Consider the following 12,263-nt stretch of genomic DNA (forward strand, 5'->3'; position numbering starts at 1 on the left):
TATAAAACATTATTTTAAGACGCGGTTACAGAAAATCCTAAAATGGCAAACCCTGGGCTGCTGTCCTCCCAGACACTGTTGTAAATAACGAGCACCTCTGTTATTTTAAAATGGCCACTGTTTAAAAGCACCTGTCAGGTCACCACTCATTACAATTCTCGTCCCTGCTTTCTATGAGTCACTTGATCACACAGCAGCCAATCAAAACACAGGCTTCTCTTTTACACAGTTCAGTTTCTATAGCAATGGGCTAAACCAAGTGTGCATGTCTGTGCCCTGCAAAGCCAAGAGGGATGGGACTCTCCACCCCTTCTCCCCCTGCACAGTCAGGCGAAGTGCTGTCAACCGGCACACACACAAAGAGCCGCAGCGGGTCCTGTGCTGCCTGCTAAGCCTGTGTCCAGTCACTGCGGGGCTGGTTCTGCAGGGGAAGCCGAGGCACCCTGAATGGTATCTCTATGTCGGTATGGGGAGAGATGGCAACAGCAAGACCCGGGACACGACGGAGAGGAACATCAGCTGAAACCGGTAAACAAAGCAAGTGAGTGTCAAACCTTTTTTCTAGTACTGACCCGGCAGGCGCACAGAATGATGCCTGTCACCTTGCCTGCTCTGCTCACTTAGACACATCGTCTCCGTGGCTGCTTAAGTGAAGGTGATGTAGACGGCGGGCCCTCGGGTTATTGCATATGCCTTGTTTGTATTCCTAAAAATGATTTGTACTGTGATTAGGCGAACATTTCGGACAACGCCCCCCCCATCTCCGCAGTGCTTCTCAGTTCAGCTCCCAAAATATGTCTCTTGCTCAGATACTGTTAAAAATGTACGCCCCCTCTTTAAAATGTCCTTAGTTTCCATGCACCGACGATTACGTCTACTCTCAACTTTGAAACCCTTAGTTTTGTCATGCCGCACTTGCGTATACAGTTGTTTGCTGTTGTGTATGCTCATTGCCCAGCTACAGCGGTATGGCAAGTGACTAGTAATAATAAAATACACCTACGATTATTTTTTGAGTTGTAACTTTTTTAGTGAGGCTAGAATTGTCGATCTCAGGAATGTTCATTTTTCCTTTTCGCAATTAGTATGTATCTGGGAATGCCTGATACATACTAATTGCGAAAAGGAAAAATGAACATGTCTTAGGGCAAGTCGTATGTTATTTTCACTCTACCCTTTGGGGCTTTGGCCAATTGAGAGATAAGACTGCAGTAATAAGCCTTCTGTATTGTGCTTTGACGTACCTACACCTTTCATGCCCGATTCCTGGTGCTCAGATGCTGTAATCTTCCATGGGGAACAACAGCGTACATCTGTTTGACTACACTCTTTAATTAGACTCTTAATGATGGCTGTTATGGCGGGAAGAGATTTGCAATGCTTGCCCCTCGTGGGTTTTATTTATTTATTTATTTTACACTAGCGTCTCCGTGTTGTCACCTTAAAGATATATTTAAATGCGAAATTGCTACTTATCTACCTTTAATTCGTGTTCGCTTGGATGAGACTACTATAAAAAAAAATCCTTACTCACACCCTCCCCTATTTATTGAGACTGTCTTAATATTTCTGGTGATTTGTTTTTGAATTATTCTAGGAATGCATACATAATGTAGTCGTATAACTCATCTGTCTCAGGCCATACCGGTTTTTAAAGACCCTGAACCTAAATTATAGGCCTAAACCGCAGGCAAGGGTCAATACCAAAGGAGAGGTCCTTTAAAACCGGTATAGCCCGAGGCAGAAGTGCTACAAGGCTTTTAGAACATTTCTTCCACTGAAGGATAGAATGTTTAAAATTACAAAGACAAACACTGGAATGTGGGGGCAGAAGATTTTTACCACCAATTATAATCCCTTAGTCACCTCATTACCTTCATTGGTATTGTCTTTAAAGTACACGAGTAAGTGTAATCTCCCGTTAAAGGGCTACTAGGTATTTTCATATTACACACTGCTGGCAGACATCTCACTTGGCCTCCTGCCTTTTCCCACCATCTGTAAGTGAGATGACTGGCGTGAAGCCTGTCTCCAAGATGCTGCATTACACTTTTTTTTCCTGAAACATTTATCATTGTTTCACCCAGAATCACATTTCCAAATAAAAGCAAGCATTAGCAAAGCCACTGGAGTTGGATTGTATGCTCTAATGGGTGATGTTAATTACCACCGGACACCCTCCCCCCCCCCCCACACACACACTCCCACCATGCATAATTGTGACTTTAAGCAGTCCTAGATTTTGCAACATTATTGAGCAGGCCACGATTTGTAGTCCAATTGTTAAAACAAACAACAAAAAAACAGAAGTCCATTATTCTTAGTGCTCTAAGGCCTCACTGAAAATCAATCTTATCAGCCATTCGATATTTCGCTAAATGTTAATTGAAACAAGCATTGGCAAAGCCAATAGGTTGGGCCTATGCAAAATCTATTTTGCTGTGTCAATGTTTTTCCATGTTACACAGCAATTGAGCTGCTGTGCAACATGGCTTAAAGTAAAACAAAAGAAAAGCGCTATGATGCAGTGGATGGTAGCCGTGTTATAGTGCCTTTCTTTTCAAAAACAGGAGAAAATAATGCAGTCTAACCATATATTTACCCTCTAGAGGCTGTTTTTAGGGCTAGCAGGCCTATTACAATGATATTATAAACAAGGCCTTTGAAATAACACTTCTCCTAGCTATAAAACAAAAGTTCTACCCATGAGAATGCTTAAAAGACATTGAATGGTGGAAGAGGTTGTTATTTTGGAGTCCCTACTAACATAGTGTGGGGTCTCACAGATGATGTAGACAGAAAGATCACAGTGTGGTCAATGTTTTGAAGGTGGGTCCATTGTCCTAGGACCACCACAGACTGAGTTATGAGCAAAAATGTTTTGTAAATGTAAAGCTTTGCAAAGCATTATGGGGCAAGTTTCAGAGCCATGATATGACTGTAATGCTTAGAACAGCCTCTAGAGGACACCAGAATGAAAATAGCATTTGTAATAAGCATGGTCATATAACTATATAGTTTGCCCCAAGATGGCATAACCACCCAAAAAGAAAATTGCAATAAATAATACTTTAAAAAATGGCAGAAAGTAATGCAGTGTAACAATATATTTTCCTCTAGAGGGCGTAGTGCTTTACACATTTTTAGGGGTAGCAGACGTATAGCAATGATATTGCAAGGACGACCCTTAAAACACAAACTATTCCCAGCTGTAAAACAAAAGTTTTAGCCATGAGAATGCTTAAAAGACATTGACTGGTGGGAGGGGTTGTTATTTTGAGGTCCGCACTAACCTATTGTGAGGACCCAGAGATGTCCTAGACAGAAAGCGTGTGTTGTGCTAACCGTTTTTTTTGGTTGTCCCATTGTCCTAGGACCACCAGAGGATGAGTTATGGGCAAAAATGTTGTGAAAAAGAATGCTTGCAAAGCATAATGGGTCGAGTTTTTCTGAGTGCAGTAGTATTGGCTGTCCTTTGAGGATTTCGGTTTTACGTAAAGCTTTCACCAATTTCAAGTTTTTTAAGGGGAGAGCCACAAGAAATGACTGATTAGGTAACTGTGAACAATGTGACCAGTGCTCCGAAACTGCCAATCGAGCTCACACTGTTGTGCCTGTTCGTGCTCTGAGCGCCATGGCTGCCATGCAGCACAAAGGGGAGAGACAAAAGAAATAGTTCGCCCACGCTGAAGTATATGGGCAGTCGTGCAACAATCAATGTAACAGAGGCAGAGTGCAAGGCCTGACAAAAACAGCCTCAAAGCGAGACAAATGTAAAGCAGTTACATATGACATCACATGATTTTTGAAAGGCAAGCCCAGGAACAAATGAAAGTGATGGGAGTGGTTAAAAGCCCACAATACTTACAACAGTTCAAAGTGCTTGCGCGCTCGACCTAAAAATGCGTAATATCTTGGAACACAAACCTGACTTACTGGAGCAATCTTGGCATTCAGATATGACTCTAGCAAACAGTGTTATTTGATGTTTGGGAACAGGGCAGATTAAGAAACTTGATTTACTGCCTCCTCAACGTAATTAGTTGATGGAGCCTAGATATTTGAAATAATGGGTGATTTACATCCAGTAAAATTAGAGTGCGGCGAGACACACGTATGGGTCCTGATTGTTGCATGTCACATGCATGGAAGCATAAGGAAAGTCTAGTCAAAAGGAGATTTACAAACAAAGCATACCTTCCATGTATAAACAAGCAGTGCTTTTAAAAGAATCAACTGACCTTGTTTTAGAGCTTTTACAGTAGTTTCTCTTGGATCTTATGAAAAGTAGGTGTCCTCTGAATGTGAGGAGGGCAGTAAAACAATATCAGGACTGCTCTGGTCCGATTTTAGTCAAAGCAGTGCAGAATGGCACTCAGCTGCGAGGGGCACAGCAACATTTTTAAGACTGCCTGGGTCCCACACACAGAGCACAATAGTAGGCACAATCCACTGCGGACAGTGCAGTGCGATTTCCCCCGGTGTGAAAGCACAGAAGTATCTCCAGGTTGCTGTGTGAGATGTACTGCTATCCCTAGGACCACTCCAGTCCGCACTCACAAGTACTGGGCAGCAGCAAAGTGGGAAACGCTGCACGACCCAACAGACCACTCTGGTCTGCCAACACAAGGACTGGGAAGCAGCTAGGCAGGGGAGGACGTGGCACACAGTACCTTGAGTGCGACAAGACTGCTCACGGGGTCGCCCTACAGGATGTGCACTGTTTGTGGTGTAGTGTCTATTTGGAATTGTTTAAAAAAATCAAAAAATAGTATCTGTCGAGTGAGTAGTCAGTGGAAGGACACTCTCAGCAGCCAATGTGAGTGACCGGAAGGAATACTTGGTCAAACTCTACACGACAGCAAAGGCAGAGCTGGAAAAGCAGGGAATTAATGCAGATGACGACGTGCTGCAGAATGAGGAGCAAATAAATTTGAGTGGCAATTGACAGGGCGAATGGTAAGTTCAGGTAAGTATTGGTCGGGTTTTAAGCCCTTCTAAGAATTTTTTTTAAAACACAAAACACTTGGCAAGTGTGAGCTGTGCAGGTGAAACCTAAAAATGAATGTTTTAATTTTTTAACTACATAAGAAAATTGAGCTCTTAATTTCAATATCTTACTTCTATTTTTTATAAGATAATGGTTGTGCCCCCGCTGTGTGTGTGTTCCACATTGAGTTCAGAGGCTAGATAGACATACAGTTCATTTTACGCTTTGCAGTCAGAGACAATAACACAATGAGAACACGAGAAAAAACAGATAAGCCACATTAGCTCTTAAGAAAGCATCTGTGACAAAGAGCTCAAGTGGAACTAACTCCAGCAGCAGTGAACAACAGGCAGAGTGAAGGTGAGGTGATGACGCTTACCAAAGTGTAGGGTAACGCTCTGCCTGAACAAGTAACTTTTGGGAAGGCATTTCAATCCTTGTAAATGTAAACAAAAGAAAACCGCTTGTGAGAGAATACGCACAGATAGCCGAGCAGAATAACAAGGAGAGAGTTTGTGGGACACTTGTCACCCAAGGGTAGCGTGATAAAACTACTGATTATAATGAAAACACAATCACTTGAGGTGATTTCTGTGGGCTACCTGGAAAACAAAAACATGCATGACAGAAGATGGTGAGCACGATTTTCTCTTCGTTTTCTGTCACAAAGAGAAGATTGCCATGGCTGTTTGTGGAAGGGCAGACCTCATCCTCAGGGGAAGGGGCTGTGGCAACTGCATCTGCAAACCCACTGCTTCACAGCGCTGGCTGTGGCACTTGAGCACAGACCTACCGACCCAAGTGCCTGGGCAGTGCAGGGGCTCCCTGCACCTCGTCTCTGCCAGCATTTACATGACGGTGCAATCGCCATGTAAACGCTGGTGGGGAGAGGGTCGTAATCCCCAGCGCTGCCCCTGGTGGATCGAGATCGCCGCACCGTCAGGCCGTTGGCCGGTCGAAACATGGTGCTGCCTGTGGTCCGTAATGTGGAGGCTGGACCTCCCATATTGGCGGCGGTCCGACCACCACCGGGATCCTGGCGGTTTCAAGACCGCCAGGGTCGTAATTAGGGCCAAAATGTCTGTTTCACTAATGCACATTCAAAATCCAGATCTAAAAGTGCTGGTGGCACAATCGTTTTATGTGACAAAACTCCAATTGCACAACCGCACAGCAAGAGGGGCCAAATACCAGTCACTTGTTTCTACATGGCACCCCCTCTTTCGAAACCTGGGTAAAGAACATCAGTAGTTAATGAGCATCACAAACATTTCCCACTTTGTAATTGTCAATTTTTTGCAGAAACTATTGACTATAATTTCAGCAACAGCATTTTCTGTTGTACCATTCTAGGGGGAAAGCGGAGACCTATAATATTTTACTTTTTGATTATTTTTTCGATCTGCATGTTGAATTATATGAATGATAAAATATCCCCAAATAAATGTAATGGAATTGTTGTAAGTAACCCTGGAGTTTGGATTGCATAAAGGCACGTGAGCAGGAGTCGTGTGGAACTACGTTCTTGGTTCATTGAAATATCCTGAGTCCATCAGATTGTTTTTGGCAAGTGAGAGAACGCTTCTCTTATACAGATGAGAAAGTTGTTGCAGTGTCCTTACGCAGGACTAGTTACATCTGCAGCTGATTGTGGCTGCGTTTAAGTTCTTTAACTGTTTAAAAAAATCGGTGGGTACAATTAAGTAAAGAAATATGGGTTGTGAGATTTGCTCCCTATTTCTTATTCCCTTTTATCCAGCCATTTTGCACGCTCTCTGTTGCTTACAGATTATTTTTTTTTATTTCCACTCTGGGCCATCTGCTGGCCTTGGAGTGTCAAAAAGCACTTTGTTCTCATTAGTTTAATTTTGGCAGATCCCTGCCCTTATCTTCTCTAGACCCGAAGGCTGTATTGGTAATTTAAATAAATCAACGAGTTATTTGTAAACACAGTGCTGCCAGAAGAGGCTTTAATGCACAGATGACGCTCAGAGTGCCGACAGAATAGAGTTTACTGCCCTCGAGCAGCTGCTACGTTAACACTCACATTATATTTTTCATAGTAATTTTTTTTTTTTTTTTTTTTTTAAATTGAGTGTTGATTTATGAAGCCTTTGGTTTAGCATGTGTTGGGCAGTGGGTGCCAAATTTTGCAGTGACATTGGCCTGGCAAAGAACTGCTGTGCTTGCTGCTTGCCGGTGATGGGCATCTGCACTCCGTTTTGGCGACCAGAACTTATTTTTCATCTTTGAATTTTGACCTAGTGAAGAGAGAGAAAGGAAGAAAAGAGAGGATGAAGATAAAAGGAAAATGTAATAAAACAGTGGCAACGGGTCTCGCACTTCATAGAGTTAGAGCTATTAGCAGTTGTAAACTCCCAACCAGACTTTTCTTGCCTCATTAAATGAAAAAAAAACAAGCGCGATCGCGCTGCTAAACAAGCGAGATCGCGCTGCGAAAAAAGAGAAAAAGTAGTCCACAAACCAGACGGAAAAGAGCAAGCCTCGTATGTTTTCAGTACTTGGTCGTGTCACGGATTCGGGCGGGTCAGATCAGGACTCTGGTTGGGACACCCCTTGAGGTCACCGAATATCCTAAAGAGGTAGTGTACTGGGGCAGAAGAGCAGCTAAAGGCATACACAGAAAGGACAGCTATAGACAGGCACAGGAAACAGGAAAGTAAAAGCAGAGCAACCCTTGTGTGAACAAACAGGAAATGGATTACTAATGTACAAACACCCTGGAGTTGTACACAGAGTAGGGCGCAGAACCTCCCACAGTGACAGGGGATGTCAATGCCTCTGTGCAGTTTGCTCTTACAGATAGTCACCCTGCTAGCCATATAGAAAGGAGGCAGCAGAAGTGATTCTGTCTCTGGACCCTAGATCACAAACAAGGATAGTACTTACATACACAAGACAAGCTCTCGTGGGTCCAGCTGGAAACACAGTGGCGATTCCTAGAACAATAGCAATGGCACGAAAGACAACGTATAACACTAGACAAGGAGGGAGGGCTGGAATTGCCTCCTGGAGACCAGGAGCCAACCCCAGTACAAAGGAGGACACTTATACACTGGTGAAGGCTGATAGAACACTTACCCGACACAAATACTGTGAAGAAACGGAAACAGAAGGAACAACTAAGATGCAGAGGCAGGAACTGGGAACAGGCTCAGGCTGGAGCAAAGGCAGGACTAGGACTTGAAAACAGGGTGCAAACCTCTGGCTGTAACAAACAGAAGCAGGGCTGGGAAACTGAGAGCAGGCTCTGGCTGGAACAGGCAAGGACAGGGCTGGAATACACGGAGTAGGAAAAAGCAGTAAACAGGACTGGGAAACAAAGAGCAGGTTCAGGCTGAAACAAGGCAGGAGCAGGACAGAGAAACAGGGAGCAGGCTCTGGCAGAAACAAACAGGTACAAGGCTAAGAGATAGGGAGCAGACTCTGTCTGGAACAATCAGAAGCAGGGCAGAGAAACAGGAAACAGGTTCAAGCTGGAACAGGAACACGACTGGAACATCATCCAATAAAGGGTCTGTAACACAAAGGAATCGAACTCCAATGCATGACGAAGTATCTTGAGGAAATGGCTGCTTATAAGCAGTTCCAGGCTGCAGAAAACTCCAGGTGGAATCACATGACTGGGCTGCACAGGAGAGGTCTGAGGTCTGTGTAGTTTCAGACACTTGCAAGTCCTGGAGGAGAGGATCCGGTGAAAAGGAGCAACTGGATTTCTCCCATTGAAAACAATGTAAAACAGAATCCAGGCTTTCCGGACTACCAGGCTGTGCATTATGGGATTTGCAGTCACAGGATGCAAATGTAATACTACAAAAGCATACCATGGCGAAAACGGAAACAAACAGGAGTCAGCACGGGACTCTAGATAAGTGTTAAAGGTGATTCCCGGGCTTCCTACATCCCGTTACTGCGCCCCCTAGAAATGGGATGACAGAGTCGTAACAGGTCACTGCGCTCGAGGAGGGCTAACCACCGGAAAAGGCATGACGTATGCATGTCTTCCACTAATGAAAGCCAGATTTTAAAAGGCAAGCCCACAAACCAATGAAAGACACTGACGTGACATGGGCGGGGCTCTGAGCCCTTTTCTTACTACTACAGCGTCTCACAAGCGATACGCATGCGCAAGTGCATGCTACGCAGGCTTGACCCTAAAAAGCATGGATAGTAAAAGATCTATATGTGAGCTAAGGAGATTGGAAGTTTAGGGAGGATGAAGAAATGGGCATGAGGTGGAATCGCAGCTAGGCAACAACCTTGCTGTTCAGCATCACTGATAATTGCCTATGTTATGGCAGGCTCCTGTAAATAACTTTGAGACCTTATACTTCTGCAAACTGAGCACGGAAGTGTTTTAGTTCACAGCCTTACTGCTCCATTTAATTATTATTATTTTTTTTTTTTTGCTGGACAGGCCCTTACTTTGTGTCTTAGGAGCTATGTTGCACTGAAGGGAACCAGCGGTAGCTCTTCGTGAGGGCAGTGTAAATCAAGTGGAACAATTTGCACCAAGAGATAGACTGGGTCCAAAAATATCTTCAGCTTACAATGCCCCAATTGAATTTTCAAGGTATTGCTATATTCCTATAGCATTTGGTCAGGTCATGGAGGTACAGTCCTGTAGGTCATTTTGGATGTACATATGTCATAAGGCGGTTTATTTAATAGGTAGTACAGTGTGTATGGGGTTACTTTGTGGTAACTTTGCAGCAGCATATAGCAGAGAAATTATATTGTATCAATTATCCCCCATGGAGGAAACCTCCAGCAACATTGAATTATTTATATTAAGATTGTGAGTGGGTGGTGGGGCATCGAATCCAGATGGCCACAAAACACCCACGTTCCGCTGGGAATTACTTTGCTGTTACCAGGGAGTTAATGAGCGATATATTAACTGAAAGATGTGAAATCATATTCTTTTCAGTGAACATGGGGAAACTGAAAGTATATTTTTTAATGTAGGCTCAGACTAAAGCCTATTCATGCTGCAGCCGTTCTTAATTGACTGTACTATCCTTGTTATCAAAAGCTCTTCTCGGTGAGTAAAGAGGTTAAGTGGCGCAGACTGTGGTCACCTTTAGTGAATCAACTGTGTTCTTCCTAGACGCACAATAATTATGCCATAGCATCACGTAATTCTACTGTTTGCCCCCAATTTATAGCATGGCAACAACATGCATGACCAGAATACGAGTGGCTGTCCTTTGCAGTACTTGTGTTTTTTTTTTTTATACTATTTAGCACGAAATGCATAATTGTGTCCAAAATAGATGCACTTTATGCTAAAATACAGCACACTAAATGATGAATTTGTTGTTTGTAGTTTCCCAAAATTTCACGTTATTACATCAAAGAAAATTAGCAAATTTCACATACACCTAGTTAAAAACCCTTAAAGCCAGACTCATCCATTCATGATTTCATGCTTGTTGAAATGAGGGTTGGGCAATAGTAATACGTCATTTGTAGCGCCAAGAAGACAAAATATTCAACAATGGCTATGAAAAAGTAATTGTTGTCCCTCACCGCTCCGTGCACCGGCTGCTGTTAAGTCTAGTTGTTCTATCTCTGATACACAGGGATTGGATTTCACAAAGAAACAAACTTAGTATCAACGTCTCCTTGCACGTGAGAACACAGTGAGCAAAGTAGTATTCTTGGCAGTTGCGGTGTGGTGGCATTTTATCTATGTATATATCCTTTCCTAATGTAATAAATAGTCAAGTATGTTAATTGTGGTGACCTTGGTCATACTCAACCGCCCAAAAAAAACATAAGCACGTTAAAACACAAGTCAGTGTATGTAGTTAAAAAAAACAATCATGTTATTGGCCAAAAGGAACTTCCACTTAGGAATGGAAGCCGTCGCCATGTGATTGAGAGAAAGCTGCCTCAAGGTCAACTCCAACAAGACTGAGCTCATCATCTTCGGAAACACCACCTCAGCTTGGGACGACTCCTGGTGGCCCACATCCCTCAGCGCCCCCCCCCTGCACTGACTGAGCACGCTCGCAACTTAGGAATCATCTTCGAATCCTCCCTATCCGTGACCCGCCAGGTAAACTCTGTTGCCTCCTCCTGCTGGCACACACTCTGCAAACTTCGGACGATCTTCAGATGAATACCAGAAGACTGTTGCAGGACAGTCACCCACGCCTTGGTCACTAGCAAGCTCGACTACGGCAACGCCCTGTGTGCCGGTACCTCAACTAGAAACATTAAAAAACTACAACTCATCCAGAATGCCGCCGCCAGACTCATTCTGGACCTCCCTTGCCGAGAGCACATCTCCCAACACCTGAGGACCCTCCACTGGCTACCGGTCAAAGCGAATCACCTTCAAGTTTCTCACCCACACGTACAAGGCCATACATAACGCAGGACCATCCTTCCTGAACCACCGCATCTCCTTCCACACCCCACCAGATCCCTCAGCTCCGCCCAGATGGCCCTGGCCCCCATCCTTTGCATCTGCAAAACTACTGCCAAAGGACAATCCTTCACCTACACTGCAGCAAGGAGCTGGAACAACCTCACCCTGCAGCTCAGACAAAGCCCATCGCTCACCATCTTCAGGAAGAACCTCAAGACTTTGCTCTTCAGATGAGGTCCCTGACCCCCCCCCCCCCAGCGCCTTGAGACCCTCACAGGTGAGTAGCCGCGCTTTACAAATATTGATTGATACAGCAGTTGTCTAAAATAAACTGTATAACAAGCATTGGCAAAGCCAATAGGTCACACCTATGAGAGAGCTACTGACTGTCAATGTTCTTTAGTCATGTTATATAGCAGCATGGCTGCTGTGCAGCATAGCTTAAAGTAAAAAAATAGTGCTACGACTTGGCCAGTGCTAAACACGTCTTTGCTTTTTTTCTTATTGCAGGTGGCATCATGGAGAGAGGCCTTTGTGGTGGGGGAGGGGGTAAAGCAGTATGACACAGCCAGCTGTGTGTAGCTGGTTTCATTATTTCAGGTGGATGAGGTGCATGCCTGAAAGTTGTGTTTTTAAATTTAAGCTCTGGCCATCTCGTAGCACTTTTTTGTTGTTATAGTGGGGTGGGGTAGGGGGGATAACAAAAACAAGAGGGCCAAGAACCAATATGGAAGAGAGAGGATGGAAGAAGCAAAGTACAACACAGCGAGCAGGAGGGGGAAGTAACAACCGGGGGAGTGGGCAACTAGATGGAGGACAGTGCAAGCAACAACAGAGGGTAAGCGGGAGACAATGGGAGTTGGCAAGCAACAA

General features: G+C 44.1%; 1 protein-coding gene across 4 annotated transcripts in view; it reads left to right on the top strand.

The window, feature by feature from the left end:
- Positions 1-258: 258 nt before the first annotated feature.
- LOC138284937 (uncharacterized) overlaps positions 259-12,263 on the top strand; it is a 374,377-nt gene continuing 362,372 nt past the window's right edge. For all 4 annotated transcript variants that reach the window (XM_069224279.1, XM_069224278.1, XM_069224277.1 and 1 more), the window contains exon 1: positions 259-541. The gene's annotated coding sequence lies outside the window, so the exon portion shown is untranslated. The remainder of the gene's footprint in view (positions 542-12,263) is intronic.

Source organism: Pleurodeles waltl, chromosome 3_1, assembly GCF_031143425.1.
Source record: "Pleurodeles waltl isolate 20211129_DDA chromosome 3_1, aPleWal1.hap1.20221129, whole genome shotgun sequence".
NCBI lineage: Eukaryota > Metazoa > Chordata > Amphibia > Caudata > Salamandridae > Pleurodeles > Pleurodeles waltl.